Genomic DNA, 13150 nt, shown 5'->3' with positions numbered 1-13150 from the left:
TCAAGAGACTGTTATTACCACCGAATTGGTCCACCTACTCAAACACACCAGATTTATAGGATCGTATGGTCGATTGTTGGAGTTATGCAGGTATTTGTAATGTCAGAAGTAGTTATAAAGCAATTTATGTATTATTTTATAAGACACAAATTGACTCCAAATTCAAGAGACTGTTATTACCACGTAATTGGTCCACCTACTCAAACACACCAGATTCACAGGATAATACGTAAATGTTGGAGTTATGCAGGTATTTATAATGTCGAAGTATATATATATATATATATATATATATATATATATATATATATATATATATATATATATATGAGATTTTTGAGGGGAAAAATAATGCATTTAAAACAAATAATGTTAAGAGGATTTTTAAATTGCAAACCAAACACCGTTTTGGGTGTGTTGAATTTTATGAAATACATAGCAAAAAAATACTATCAAATATGAATGTAATATATGACTAACTTAACAGTTAACTCATAACAAACCACCAAACCAACCCTATGAGTTTGACAGAACCATTGTGCCTATATTTCGGTTCGGACTATATATGCTGGTGAAAAAAATGAGACATATATAAAGAGTAAAACTCACTGAAAATCCTAGACTCGTAACTGCACAGCAATGGCTGATAATAACTTTGTGCAAAACCCAACAAGGAAATGACAGCGTGACCTGCACCCACGGGTTTACACTCAAATCACATAAACCCAAAAACAGCAGTTCCCAGTTAATTATTTTATCAGCAGACAAAAAATCAGACGGAAGAAATGTCCATGAGAAAATCAACTTTGTTTTGAATCTTTTGAAGTACCCTTTTATCTTCCACTTAGAAGACAAAGAAACATGAACTCAAACTTCTGTGTGCTATTGAGTTTTGATAAGGGTGTATTATCAAGCCCAATGAAGATAGGAGGAAAAATAAAAGTTTAATACATCGTCAATTCTTTAAATTCGTCAGTAAATTTTATTTAGACATTCAAATTACGATTTGTTTTATTGAGCATCTGAACACATAATAAAGTATTACTATTTGACACTTTCGGTTCAATTTTTTACAAAAACTATTACGCGTGTTCTTAAGTGCTTATTACGTATATAACCTAACCACTTAAAATATGTCCATTTCTTTGATCTGTTCCACTTAGGACTCCAACAACAATAACAACATACACGCGATGTAATCTCACAAGTGGAGTCTGGAGAGGGCATAAATCAAATGACAAGAAACTACAAGCGTAATACTGGGACTACAAGTATGGAAAGATATGCATGACAATGCTAAAGATATGCATGACAATGCTCATCAACTACCTACTAGCCTTTACCCTAATCAGTTTGTTCCAATTGAGATTGATGTATATAATTAAAGGAAATAGACATATTTTATGTGGTTAAATTCACTACATATAGTAGACATTTGAGGACACGAACAAAAGCTTTTCCAAAATTTGAATTGAAAATGTCTAATAAAAACTCTTTATCATGTGTTCAAGTGCTAATTAAATTAAAACAAAAGCTTAAATCATCGACAGACCCTCGAACTTGTCCAGAAATTCCATTTAGACCCTCCAACCGAGACTTGTACCATCTGAACCCTCAAAGACCACTTTTGCGGTGCCATTTAGACACAAAGGTAATATGCAGCCAAACAACACAGGTGTGTGTAATTCACACGTCAAAATGACCAATAAAATAATGACATGTGGATTTTAACTTAAAAAAATTAAAATGAACCCCCCCTCCTCCCACCGCCTCCTTCTCCTCCACTTGTATAATTCTTTGCCTCGCCGGAGCTGACCACCAGCGACTGGCAGACTCAACCTTCGACGACCGCTGACACCACCACCATCCAGATCTGTCGCCACCCACACTTCTCCTTCCCCTTCTTTCTCCGGCCATCTTCTCCTCCACACACCACCTCGTTTTCTACCCTTGTCCTTTCAAATGACCAACCTTGCTCGCTGGAGAAAATGGAGCCGCCACCGGCTCTCACCCTCCTCCGTCTCTTCTGCCATTAAAATCTAAACCAACATGAAATCTAAACCTAAGAATAAAATAGATCAAAAACAAGAAAAAAATAGAAAAAATGGGAGGAGATTTTGGTTTGAAATAAGTAGAGGGGGAAGAAGATGAAGTGGAGGATGGCGGCGGCGAGATTGAGGACGTTAGAGTTTAGATTTAAAATATTTTTTCTATTTTTTTTACTTACAATATTTCTAAAAAAATTAAAAAATGGGAAAAAATGGCATCTCACGCCCTTTGGGGCGATATACTTCACGCGGTGGGCCAGCTCAGCAAATTGTGTTTAAATGGCACAGTAAAAGTGATCTTTGAGGGTTTAGATGGTACAAATCTCAATTGGAGGTCTAAATAAAATTTTTGAATAAATTTAAAGGTCCGTCGATAACTTAAGTAAAAAACAAACAATAGTTGGAATGTTTAAAAGAAAACGAAATTTAATGACAAATTTTAAGAGTTGTCACTTGTCAGTGTATTAAGCCCAAATAAAAAGAAGAAAAAGACGAGCTTTAATTTGCTCACCTTTTAACTGGAGAAAATAATCACAGATCTGTGCTGTCGTCATCCTTCTGCAACTGCAGGGTCATTTCCATTAGTCTTCAACGAGCAGTATCTGGACAAAAGAAAAATTAAAAAAAATCTAAATCTAAATGTAAGATATACTCCTTCTGTCTCAAAAAAAGATTATTCTTTTTTGATTTGGTATAAAATTTAAAAAATAAAGAAAAAAGCACCTTTAAATGTATGGTTAAAAAAAGCCTTAATATTTGTGTAGGGCAGAATCACCTCATAAAGTTAAATTGTTTCTAAATATAGAAAGAGGACAATCTTTTTGAGACAGAGAGAATAGTAATACAGTCATTTCAAGTATTTAAAAATTATTTCAAAACAGTGTTTGTCTTATGGTTTACTTAGTTCAATTTCAAACATAAAATAGAGAATTAGAGTATGAAAACATAAAGCAGGGTTTCAAGTGAAATAATAGTTTATATTTACAATTTTTTTTCTAAGTAAAATTTATATCCAAACACGACCAACTTCAACTTTCATATACCTTGTTCCAACTTCAGTTTTACTTTTTTTTCCAATCTCCAACTAATCATGTCCAACCGCCTACTTAATGACCCGAGAGTGATAGAATGGATGTAATCCCTTCGTTCTTAATTAATCAAAGATCTTCTTAGGGTTAAAAGCCGGAAAGAAACTCCTCATTGGAAACAATTTTCCCTTAATAAGCCCTATATATGGTGAGAATCCAACTTAATTAGTTGGAGGTAATGAATTTCAAATATATGATGACATGACCAGATAAAAAAGAGTTTAAAATATGGCTTGAGGCTTACAAGTACCAGATGCTCACCTGACAAAAAAAAATTGTGCACTCAAAAGATTAACAATAGAATTAAGACGAAATAGGAGGAAACATCGTCTAATTAAAGACGACATAGGAGGAAACATCGTCTTCCTCAATGGATATAAAAAGGAGCAAACTAGTTGTACTTCCAAGTATGTGACTGAGCTTCTCTTTTCTGCAAAGTGCGAAAAATAAGCTAGCATACCCCGATAACTAGGGTTGGTTAAAATATAAAAGCGTAAATTCAAGGAGAACCCAAAGGGAATCAATACTTAGTGTGTGTATATATACACACACTAAATATACAGTTTAATTTTCCGATGAAGAATTTGACACCCCTTGAATGGTCAGTTAGTCCTTTATTGCTGATGCAGCATCATCAAGATTCTCACTTTCATTGTCAAACGGCGAATCCAAGTTTAGAATCATCTAGTCTAGATCCGCCACTGTATCGTCACACCACCTTGCCTTTGCATGTGAATCTTCATGATGCTGCAGCTGCAAACAGCGACTGTATCACTTGATCCATGGTCAATAACCATAAACCCTATAATTCAGGATTGATCAAAATCACTACATCTTTGATATCAAAAGCCTCTATTCTTCAAAAAGGAAAATAGTGTTTCATCTAAAATTTTGAGATCAGAAGCAAGACTTACAATACTTTTAAATTCTTGGTTTTCGGGTCATAATTTTTTCACTATTTCAGATGGATCAAGTTGATTTAATTAATCCAACAAGAAATAATTAAAACTATCCATAAGAACAAATAGTACTATATCAAGACTCCAAAACTAAATTAAATAAAAAGCTATCAAGAACTTCTCCTCCTTGTAAAAGATAAATAGGAGTCACAATCATTTCAATAGATCAAGAAATAGGAAAACATGTATAAAAAAAAAATTAAAAAAATAAAAACTAAAAGAAGGATCTAATTAACAAGCCTCGTAGATCTAAGCCTCAACCAAGAGAGACATATCAATTTTGTGTTTTAAGCTATTCTGAGGAGAGAGAGAGAGAATGGTGGCATGTAGAGATAAAAACAGTGGAAATTAAAGGGTATATATAACGTTGAGTTCACTTTCTTCTGAGGGTTTGTAAAGGTTTTAACATTTCTTTTTGAGAAATTTGGATTGGCCCATACTTTGTGGTGAAGTACTACTATGACTTGTAGTTTCACTCTTCATACTAACAAAACCCTAATTTTCTTTGAGCAAATCTATGACAAAGGGTTGTTTGGTTCACAGACCAATTGTAAAAGGACTATAATGCAGAGAATGTTCATGCCATAAATTATTACATGTGGAGATTGTTAATTAAGTGTTTAATTAATCTATCTATATCTATCTATACTATATTAAAAGTACGAAAACCCTTAAAAATATTAATTGAACTTTTTGTTTTTTATTAAAAGATTCTATAATTGACAAAATAATCATTTAATAATATTTAGGACTTTAAAAATTAACTAAAATTTATTTATTAAATCTTTTTTTATTTGACTAAAAGTATAAATATTTAGGACTTTAAATCAGTTTAAACAAATTCTAATCCAAATTTAAACGGAGGCAGGAAACCACAAAAACTTAATTATGGACTTTGTAACAAATTAGACCAAAGTAGGACAACCTTCCTTTTAACACACTGTTTTTACATTAATCAATAGCACTGCCATGTTGTTTAGTTTTCCGTTTACGAAGTAAATAGCGTTTTTTCCTCCTAAACAGTTTATTTCATTGACTACTTACCAATTAGGTCACTTAATTATTACTAGGTAATTAAAAGTACATTTAATAACTTAAAGATCTTTACTAAATCTTATAATATCTCATAGTTTCTTTTTTTCGGTAATAAAACCCATAGTTGACCGACCAAAATATTTGCAAGGCCAATATTGTCTCCGTCATTTTCACTCAATATTAGGAGTACTATTTTTCTCAATTCAAACTCTAATGTTTCCCAAGTACACAAATTTTCTATAAATAAGGTATTTTGTTTTAATTTTGTATAATTTATTTAGGTAAAATTAGCAAAATAGCTACCTATTGGAACTTTCCTACCAATTGTAACTACCTTTTTTTATTTACCAAACATTGCTACCTTCCCAGCCTTAAGTGTATGTTTTCGGGTGTATGTTTAACTAACAAATACACGGTCAAACTGTAAAAAAAAAACAGAAAAAAAAAAGCGCCTAAAATTATGCCCAATCAACGTACCGTTAAAAATCGTAATTAATCCTATATTTGGTAAATTCAAATTTTAGTTCCACAAAATCAGCTCAAAACAATTTTCCTTCATCAATCAAATATTGAAAGTCAAACATAACCAAATTCAAATTTCAAAATCTACTGAACCTTCAACTACTTTGTTTTTTTTTTAAAAAAAAAAAAAAAAAAAAAAAAGATCACCAAGAAGATCATCGTTTGAGGTAATTCAATCAATACATATTTGTTATATCAAAAAAATTGTTCATAAATTTACGTCAACCAACTGTTTAGATTTTTTTTACCGTAAGAATCATGTATTTTTTAACAAATGTGTTGAATTTTTTTATTTTTTTTTTACGAAAATTAAAAAGCTATAGATCATCGTTTCAGGTTGATCGATCAAATACATTATAGTGAATTTTGAATAGGTGTATGTCAATATTGAAAAACTGTTTATCTGTTTTCAAATTTACAATCAAAATCACTAGTTTTGAAATTGATGAAAAAATTATTTGAAAAATACTTATCTTAAGGTGAATATGTTCTTAAATTGGTATAATTTCAAACAAAAACATCAATTATAAATCTCTTTAACATTACTGGTATAAATTTCATCTAGTATTTCTGTTATGTATTTGTCAAATACTACCAAGTATAATGTATGTTCGATATTATTTTATGCAAACTGCAAATAAATTCAGTTTTTTGAAATTTTGATTGACATATTTAATGTTCTTAATGGTTTAAGTTGTTGAAACGAATTACGTATTTGTCAACTGTAAATTGAATAATTTGATGTTGTATTTTTTGGTTTATATGTTACCTGTCAAAATTTGTACGTATTTACAAATACAATAACATAATTGAGTTTGTGTTGTATTTGTAATGTTAATACTTACTTTCCACATATGTGTATTTTTCAATTTAACAGTATGTTGTATGTTGTATTTGTAAATATTTACGTCTGATGTATGTTAAACCTGGTAGAATTTGGTTTTTATTCATGTTAAATTTTTTTAATGCAAAATAATTGAATAAAATTTGTTGTAAAACATATGTCGAATATTTCATCGTTAATTAAACACTCTGGATTTTGGAACGATGAAAATAAATACGTCAATTACAAAATTGATGCGGTCACATTCAAAGAGTATTCTATGTATGTTGAATTTGTAGAAACAATTGCAACACAGCTGAATTTGGATAAATTCCGAAAGAACATACACGTAAACTACGCTGTTGAAGGTGATGAAATCCCAATTGAAATTCACAATGATATGGGTGTAAAGGTGTATGTTGAGTTGAAGAAAGAGAATAAAGCATTAGCAATGTATCCGCTGTGTATAACTACAAGTGATAGGAGTTTGGAGATATGTTTATCCAGAGAGAGTTATGTTCATGGTAATCACTTGCAAATAGGTTACACGAATCAGTCATCATTGGGAGAAACAGTTGGTTCGGAAGAATTAGCATCATCTAGTTGTGGACAGGCTGATGTGTTGTTTGAAAACAAACAATTCATGGTTATAGACGACACAAACCAAAAGGTAGTTGCTATCGATCAAGCTTACAAAGACAAGGATACTTTAAAAACTGTGATGGCGAATTATGCGATTACAAACCGATTCAGCTTCCACACAGAAAGGTGTAATGCAATAAGGTATTTCATTTTACCATGTATATTGTGTATTTGAAATTGTGACTATGCTTATTTATAATGTTAGTAACTGTGTATGTTTAATTTACAGTGTATGTTTAAAACTGTTACAGTGTATGTTTAGAATGTATTTTTTACAAATTTATACGTGCAAACAATTTTCTTTTACATTATGTATTTTAAAAACTTGTTTTTATATATATATATATATATATATCAGTATTTAATAATGATTTGATTATATTTATTTGTGGTCATTATTGTATTTGACTTTAATGTATTTTTGACTCATGCTCATCATATGTAGCTACACACTTGTCTGCGTATCTAGTGATTGTGATTGGAAATTGAGGGCGTCAAGTATAGGGAAGTCTGAACTTTTTAGAATTAGAGAGTTTCAAGATAAATATACATATCCCCTAAAGGAAAAGGTTTATTCCCAACGACAAGCTACGAGTCGATTGATAAGTGGAATTGTTAAACCAAAAATAGCAAATCATAAGAGGAAATACACTCCTAAAGACATTGCGAGAGGATATAAAAAATGATTTTGGCATGGATGTTTCATACATGGTTGCGTGGCGGCAAAGGAAAAAGCGATGATTGATTTGAGGGGTACAATGGGTGAATCGTATAACCGGCTACCAGTTACCTATATATATTGGATAAAACATATCTGGTTCAAATATAAAAATGCGTAAAACCAGAGAGAATGAATTTCGTATGTTTTTATTACTCTCTCTATGCATTTATCAAGGGATTTGAGTGTTGACGACCAATTGTGGTGGTTGATGGTAGCTACTTAAAAACACCCTTCAATGGGACATTTGTATCTGCAAGCACATTAGATGGTGCAGGTATGTCTAAAATTCACGATGCCTTTTGTTTATTAATCTTAATAACTACAAATACAATATGTTTTTTTACTGAAGAAATACTTACATATATGCAGGTAATATACGCCCCTAGCATATGGTGTGCTTGATTACGAGAATGAAAAATCTTGGACGTGGTTTTCGAGCGTTTCGAGAAACATACGGAGTAAGAGAGAACATGTGTATCGTATCCGATAGGCATGAGAGTATAAACAAAGCTGTTTTCAGAATCTATCCAGAAGTCACACATTATGCATGTATATGGCATCTATGGGGTAATGTATGTCAAAAATACAGGAAAAGCCATGATATTTTGTTGCCTGTTTTTTATTCAATGGAAAAAGCATATACGCAAGATGAGTTTGATGAGTTGATGCTTAAAGTTCAGAAAGTAGATTTGCGGGTTGCAGAGTATTTGGATGAAGTTTGGTAGGGATAGGTGGGCTAGAGTCTATGCAAGCGGTAACCGCGGTTGGACAATGACTTCTAACATTGCGAGTGTATTAACAAACATCTTCTAGGCGCTAGAGAAATTGTTAGATATATGACTTTCTGGAAGAGATTCGAAAGATGTTTGGTAGATGAAATTACAATAATAGGAGAAATGAAACATACACGTTCACCACACTAGGTAAAAAATTCCAAGAGAGATCTTTTGTCAATCAATGAGTATTTATGTCTACGAATGACGGTATGTTACAAAATCATGTGTTTTTATAAAAAATTAAATATATTTATAATAAAAAATTAATTCTAAATACTGTTTTTTATTAAGGTACTCTATTTTTTTATTGAATGTATTTTTTATCTTAAAACAATTTATATTGAAAAACCTTCAAATACATAATGTTTTTTTTTGTTTGACAGATTGAACCATCAACAGAATTTGTGTACACGGTACATGATGGACGAAGACGTTTCATTATTAATCTGAGTAACAAAACATGCAATTGTCGTATGTTTCAATAGATGAAATCCCATGTCCGCATGCATGGGCTGTTATAAAACAGAAACATTTGGTTGTTGATGATTATTGCTCGATTTATTCAAGCGGAGACGAGGTTGTAAAGACATATGATATTGTTGTGGATCCTCTGCCGGATAAGAGTGAATGGAAAATTCCAAAAGACATCTTGGATGAAGTATTGTTGCAGCCGAGATACAAAAGACCACACCGGTAGGCCAAAGAAGAGGCGTGACAAACCTTTACATGAATTAATGGCTGGAAAAAGAGACATGCTTGCGGTACTTGTGGACAACTTGGACACAACGGGCGTTCATGTGGTTTTGAGCCTAGGAGGAAATGATTTGGTTTCAATTATGTTTTTATTATCGTACACTTACTTAGGGAAATACTCCGGGTTTTCTTTAAGAATAAGGACAAATGTGTCAATAATTTATCGTTAACACTTATTATACGTATTTACGTAATTCTTATTTTGTATAAATGTTTGTCGTAAAATTCATTGATTACTGTCAACATATGTACAAATACATCTAGTTTACAGTATAACAATCATCAATAATTCATGAACAGAGGCTAAACAAACATTGAGAATATATTTGGTATTATAACATACTTGAGTGTTATATTTTGATATGTCTGTTAAAGAAACTTAATGTGAATAATTTAAGATTGTTTTTCTGTTCATTCAAACATACAACAACCATATAGTATTTGTATTACAAGAACATTAGGTTTTTATATCAAAAAACGACATGTATTTTTAGCTGTTAATTTGAAAAAACATTATGTATTTGTAAAATACATAGTTTACAGATGTTAAATGATGTCAGTATTTGAAGGCCACTCTTTGATATTCAATGAAATTTTCTTGTTCAACAGTTAAATAATTGTCAACATTAATAGTAATCTAAAAAAAAATGTGCACATTCATTTCACAAAATTATAATCCAACATCAATCTAATACATCTAAAACAACAAACTAGCTACTAAAGAGGAAAAAAAGAACAAAAACATCGTTCATCCTAACATAATTGTTCAAACATCATGAACATCAACGGTGTTATAATCTATCTCAGTCCTAATTGGTCTTGGTGGAACCTCACTATCACTCTCAGCATTGTTGCCCAAGTTGACTTCGGCATATCCCCACAAAAGAGTGTCATATCTCATACGCATATGTGCATCAATATTATCCGGTATACTCCCAGCCGTGATCAAATACTCAGCATATCTTTGTCACAAATACACCACGTCCACATGGATAAAAAGGGGCATACATGTTAGTTTTTAATACTAACAATAATTAAGGATAAAAATTGTTGTAAATATTTTTTGTAATGAAACATACATATAACAGACTGTATTTGAAACATACATAGATTATTAACATGTATGTTTACATAAATCTATATGACTTATCTATTTGGATATAAACACCATGTATGTTTTTTAAATATTTATGTATTTGTGTGAATAGACTGATGCATCCTACATGTATTTGTTGGTTAAAATAACATTTTAATTTGGAAATACTTACATGCTACCATATTCTTGCTGAGGCAGATTTTCAACATAAACAACATCAAGGGTATCCATCTGCCCCTTATCATTAGAAGTTGTATCCTTAACCAAACTGAGACGTCTATTTACAAAGAATACCGACATATTAAGGAAATGTGGCCAGTTTTTCAACTTCAGTCCTCACAACTGCTGCGTGTCGAGCAGAACGGTACAAGTTGTATACATAAAGACGCCTGTCAAAACTTTTATTCATTTAAAAAAAAAACAGGAATCAAAATATCAGTAAACATGTATTTTTTATGATATTTAAAAGGCAAGTGTTAACCAAAAATACCTGTCCAAGAATGACAAAAACAAGCAACACCCAATGATTTTCTTCTTTTATGTTGAATGGTATTAGCACATTGTCAATGTATGCCATGGCACATTCGCACAAGTAGTCTACGTGGCCCTTGACATAATCGATCAAAGTAGACTCTTCATTGGCAACATCGGTCCGTGTTCGATGTTGTGGAATGCATGATAACAAACATCAAAGTGTCTTTGCTTGAAAACACAATCAACGGTGGTGAAAGTGTAGTTGTTGTTCACGTCATATTTTCCTTTCTTAGAAAGTAGTAGAAAATGATGTCAATATGCTGAAATGATTAAAAAATACATGGATTAACTTTAGATATGAATTAGTACATATTTTTGGTAATTAAAATTATTATAAAAATTAACTCGTCATTCCACAACTGACCATCCATTGACAAAAGGTAAAACTAGTTCTTATACTAGATTGTGACAACAAAATCGTATTGGACACCATCCTCAAAATTTGCCATGTTTTTCTGTAATGATCTTCATAATTTTTCCTGGAAAAAAAAAACACAAATACATTATGAAAAAAGGGACACATTCATAATTATTGCAAAATTCATAAAAACCTTACAAACATACTTGGCATCATGCCTTTTTAGCAATCCCTTGTTAAGCCATTCACAGAATTCTTCAAATACATCGAGGTCCAACACATCGGTAATGGGAAATTGATGAAAGGGGTGTTTCTTGTCAAACAAAGGCATTAGTTGCTTGCCCGAACTGCTACCTGTTTATTTGTGAAAAAAAAATCAACAATTGCTCCACTTTAAAAAATGTACAGCAAACAACAAAAAGATGTAAATACATACCAAATTCTGTGCACCATGGTGAGGTCTGGTATTTTCCGGGCCGTATAGTCCGAGGAACTGATGGATGAAGAATTATTCCTTTTTCAGTTTCTTCTCCTTTCCTAATCTCTTTTCCAGGAGTTTGACTTGGCAAAGCTTCGTCGGACAGCAACCACTCAGATATAGGTTGCACGTCCCAAACTTTTGCACCAGGATCCACAAAATCATTAAAGGCTTTGGTGTTTCCCACATTCTTTTGTGGTGTAACTTGTTCTTTTGGATCATTTTTTATATCGACCCATGCACATGCGGTAACCTAACAAATACAAACATATAAAACTGAGAAAAAAAAAACAAATTGGTTGCGAATTAAATGTATTCAAGTTTAATGCATACCTCTGTATCATTTGAATCATCGGATTCTTTTTTTTCTTCCACTGTTTCTTTGGCTGTCTCAACAGCGGGACATTCATTGGAAATCTTCTGTTCTTTCGAAAGATCACCTCCTTCCAAAATCTCTTTCGTTGAAACTTTGACATTATCACCGCTTCCATTGCCATTATCCGCTTGTTTTTCATGACCATCACCCTTAATAAAAAATGCCATATAATATGAATCAAAAAAACATGATTAAAAATAAATCAACAAAAACATAAAGAAATAAATCGTGAGAGAAAATTAATTGACAAATACTTGGCAAAATAATCTGTAACATACCTCGGGAAAAGAAACATGAACAGTAGTAGTATCCATTTGGATACCATCATCATGATCTATGTAGGCATCACCTGCTTGATGTATGTTCTCGTCACAAAATTGAGGATGTGTTTCTCTATCAGCCCCCTACAAATACAATATGTATTTATCAAATAACTTTGAAAAAACATACTGATTCTGTCCTTATTGACAAATGTATTAGTTAAGTTAAGATACCTTTTCTGAATTTTGATTCAGTTTTTTATTTTCCAAAAGCATTGTTAATTTTTCATCCATCGCAAGATGGAAATCCTTTAATTCAGTAAATACAGACTTGAATGCATCAAGAACCTAGAAAAATCAGAAAACAAGATCAGGAAGATTATAAAAACATTTTTTTTAAAAACATAAAATGCATCATATATGACAAAAACAGATTGTATTTTTAAACATAAAATGCATCATATATGACGGGAAAAATATAAAACTTACATCTTTTTTGAATTTGTTGAAATCTTCCCTCAAAGATTTGATGAAATCTGAGTTGTTGGTGGGTGAATCATCAACAGATGCGCGGCGTGTGGTTGTACCAACTGTTTCTTTTCCTTTTGATTGAACGGGCTGAACGGGACGAAACTCCGGTTGGAACGACGGTGGATGGCGTTTGTTGGGCTTGTTGATTGC

At 31.8% G+C, this 13150-nt stretch overlaps 1 long non-coding RNA gene across 1 annotated transcript; it reads right to left on the bottom strand.

Moving 5' to 3' along the window:
* Window positions 1-1455: 1455 nt before the first annotated feature.
* On the bottom strand, window positions 1456-4627 carry LOC132050330 (uncharacterized). The gene is made up of 3 exons (XR_009413384.1): window positions 3092-4627; window positions 2560-2650; window positions 1456-2039 (listed from the first exon to the last, which is right to left on the bottom strand). It is a non-coding gene; the product is annotated as an uncharacterized LOC132050330 (long non-coding RNA).
* Between the last annotated feature and the right edge of the window lie 8523 nt (window positions 4628-13150).

This window comes from Lycium ferocissimum, chromosome 3 (assembly GCF_029784015.1).
Source record: "Lycium ferocissimum isolate CSIRO_LF1 chromosome 3, AGI_CSIRO_Lferr_CH_V1, whole genome shotgun sequence".
In the NCBI taxonomy this organism is placed as follows: domain Eukaryota; kingdom Viridiplantae; phylum Streptophyta; class Magnoliopsida; order Solanales; family Solanaceae; genus Lycium; species Lycium ferocissimum.
The sequence above is the reverse complement of the archived record's forward strand: the minus strand, read 5'-3'. Positions and strand labels throughout refer to the sequence as shown.